Source organism: Gavialis gangeticus, unplaced genomic scaffold (assembly GCF_001723915.1).
Source record: "Gavialis gangeticus isolate Ggan-Ray unplaced genomic scaffold, GavGan_comp1, whole genome shotgun sequence".
NCBI lineage: Eukaryota > Metazoa > Chordata > Crocodylia > Gavialidae > Gavialis > Gavialis gangeticus.
The window spans coordinates 135,733,776-135,737,322 of NW_017728992.1; positions in this window are offsets into that span (position 1 = coordinate 135,733,776).

The window sequence follows — 3,547 nt, forward strand, 5'->3', positions numbered from 1 at the left end:
CTATAAGGAGAGGCTACGGGACCTGAACCTGTTCAGCCTTCACAAGAGAAGGCTGGGGGGGATCTTGTGGCCTGTTATAAACTAGTCAGGGGGGATCAGCAGGCATTGGGGGAGTCACTGTTCCTCCGAGCACTGCCAGGAGTGACCAGGAATAACGGTCACAAGCTGGCATAGGGTAGGTTTAGGTTAGACATCAGAAGGCGCTATTTCACAGTCAGGGCGGCTAGGGTCTGGAACCAACTTCCAAGAGAGGTGGTGCAGGCTCCTACCTGTGTAAATTGGTCGCATGCATTTTTCTAAAAGAAGAGCCATACCCCTGCACTTCTCCCAGCCTCTCACTCTCCAGCTGAAAAATGGGAGCAGCTTTCGGCCAGTGAGTACCTGCACTAAGGCTGAGCATTGGAAAACTGCATTCACACTGCTGCAGTTTCTCCCTGCTGCCCCAGCACAGGTCCCCACTGGCTGGAAGCTGTGCCAGTGCCACAGCCAGAGAGCAGGGGACTGGGAGAAGTGATGGGGACACAGGTGCAGGGCACGGCTTACCTTTTTTCCTATTTTAATTTAGGTAGGAAACATAAAAAATACGAGGCTTGTGTGTCTGTCTTGTTTCATGCAGAATAATGTGTTCAGAGTCTAATAATGGCATAGCCAAACAAACTTCCTATATATACTGATCAGAGACCTTCCTTCAAGAGGAAGAACAACAATAGATTGAAAGAATGATGCAATTCCTGCATTACCAGGTTTACCAGCCTTTCCAAAGGAAATTCTTGGTCTTAGCTTCCCTGTATAGTTCCTCAATATTTGCCCCTTGCTCACACTATTTTGAAAGTTATGGGACAATGTAAGGTGAAGTGCCTCACAACTAAGAGATGCAGTTTTACCCTATTAATTTGTATATACTTTAATTGTGAATAATTCACTAGTATTTATTATATAATAAATAAATATTATATTTATTTCTCCAAACTTTTGTTGGAGTCGGGCAGTTGGGAGCTATGCCCATGTCCCTGCAGTTCTCACAGCTTCTCACACCCCAGCTGAAGAATGGAAGCACCTTCCTTCCTGCCAGTGGGAGCTGTGCTGTGGCGCAGTTTTGGAAAACTGCATTTGCACTGCTGCCTCTTCTTCCTGCTCCTGGCTCCCCCAGGCTGTGGTGTGGGCACGGCTGGAACCTTCCCAATCCCCAGCACAGCTCTCCATTGGCTGGAAGCTGTGCCCATGCCACAGGCAGGGAACAGGGAGAAGCAGCAGGGATGCAGACACAGCTTGCGGCTACTTGATCATGGTGAGGGCACAGACAAAGCCTTCCACTGCTGATGTGCCTCTGAAGCCAACTGCACCACGTTGGATTCATGGTGGGAGGGCAGAAAGTGGCAGCAGTGTGGCCATAGCTAGAAGCTGCCCAAACCCAGCCCCACCATGGGCACAGGCATAGCCCTCCAGCTCCATGGGGGATCCAGTATCTCCATGGGTCATATATTTCCTACCCCTGCTCTAAATGAATAAGGCCAACTAAACCTATAAGGAAGTTCTGTACTGTGGGTCAGTCCTTAGGGCCACATCTATTAGTCCTTAATTATCAGTATGGCTCAACTGACTTCCGTGAAACAGTAACAGAGAACCCTGCCCTTGTACTAGGAAGGGGGACTGTAGCCAGGGTAGATGGCAGAGAGCCTGACAGCAAGAGGCACACGTATGAACTGTCTGTAAATTGAGCCAGTGGCCACAGAGGGCCAGGAGGCTGATGAGGAAATCAGCAGCACCTGGGCCCTGGGAGCAGAGAACTGGGTCAGATGACTGGAAAGAGGCCTGCTTGGGGCACAATAAGTCCAGCCCCTGGGCATGGAAGGGGCAGCCTAATCCTAGCTGTTGCAGGACAAGGAGCTCTGAATGGAACTGCAGTTTGGAGTGTGGCTGGGCTAGATAAGGTAGCTGGTGGGCTGGGTTAGAGGAAACAAAGACCCAAGGAGGTGTTTATATTTGAATTAGAGCTATTTGAGTTGATGTTTTGTGTTCAAATTTGATCAGTGGTTTGGGTAGTGGTGGGGGGGTAGGTTTGGAGGACATGTGACACAGTTCCAGGCATGCTTTATGGGATGAGACATGCTCTGGGTAAGGATGCAAAGGGCTGAGGTCTGGGAGCCAAGGGCTGAGGCAGTGGACCTGGACTGAAGACTTGGCCAGAGGAAAAGGGGGTCAAGGCTGGGACGGCTGAAGCCCCAACAAGTGCCTGAGGGGACTACCTTATAGGGGAAACACCCCTGAGACTGATTTTAGGCAGAGAAAGTCAAGGAGCCAAAAGGGAGGAGCATCACAGAAGCTGCCCCTGGTTTCCAGGGCCATCCTCTTTGTTATAATACCAATAACATGAAAGGTGTGGCACAGGAGACTGGAGGTGGTCAGGGCTGGAGAGTGAAAAAGGAGGCCTAGACCCAGGGGGTACCAGGTGCTGGGGTGGGCTCATGAACTTGTTACAAAGACTAGTTAAATTAGGGCTTGAAGTTTTAGGCCAGTGGTTCTCAAACTAATTGGGCTTGAGGCACCCTGCAGAACATGCCAGCTCTTACTTTCACTTGGTTTTTGGCTACAGAAAAAACAATAGAGTAACTTTTCTGTTGCAAAGAACTTGAAGACCGCAGTAGATGAGAATGCTCTTAGCATTCCAGATTCATATTTCAGATCTCTGGGTTTCCTGTGAATCATCACGTTTGCACACCTAACTGCTAACAGTGCACAGCATCTTATGGTACCTTTAAAAGGATCTTGAGGCACCCCACAATGCTGTGGCACCGTGGTTGAGAATCGCCGGTTTACACTTTTAAGACTTTTAGAAGAAGGCAGCTATTCTTCTAGATGGCTTAAAGATTTGCATTCTAGGACACTGAGCCTTTCACCAGTACATAATTTGATTGGTTACATGCAGGTAAAAGTTTTTGCTATGAGAAACCCAATATAACATCCCCCACAACAGTTTTAAAAATACTAATACTGCACAGTTACATCCAGATGTCAGAGATTCCAAGCAACAACTTCAATTTTGCCATGGCTTCAACAGGCCCCCTTGTGCCCATGGTTCAAGTTTTTTTATATAGTTTTAATTATCAACTCATAAATTACTCTTAACACAGAATAGTATCCTGTACTGCCAATCTCCAGGTATAAATGTGATGGGCTAGCTGGCAGTGACCTAGCCCAGGGGTTTTGAAAGGGCAAAAGATGATTGGAGGACTTGGGATTCCCCTTCCTCACCAATCAGGCCCCAGAGACTCACCCCCCATGTCCCCTGATTGGCCCCTTGGGTCACCTAGAGGGAGATAAAGGGGGCAGCGCAGCTGACTCGGGAGGGACCACAAGGAAACAGATTCAAAGAGCTGGGCTAGTGGGGTGGGAGCAGTTGCCCCAGAAGAGCCTGAAGGAGTGGGACATGCAGGCAGCAGTTGGACCCTCAGCAGTGCAGTGTGCAGCCCGCAGGAAAGGCTCTGGGATCCCCTATGAGAGGCTGCAGCCAGCAGGAGAGGTTCCCCAGCTCCAGCAAGGATCTGAG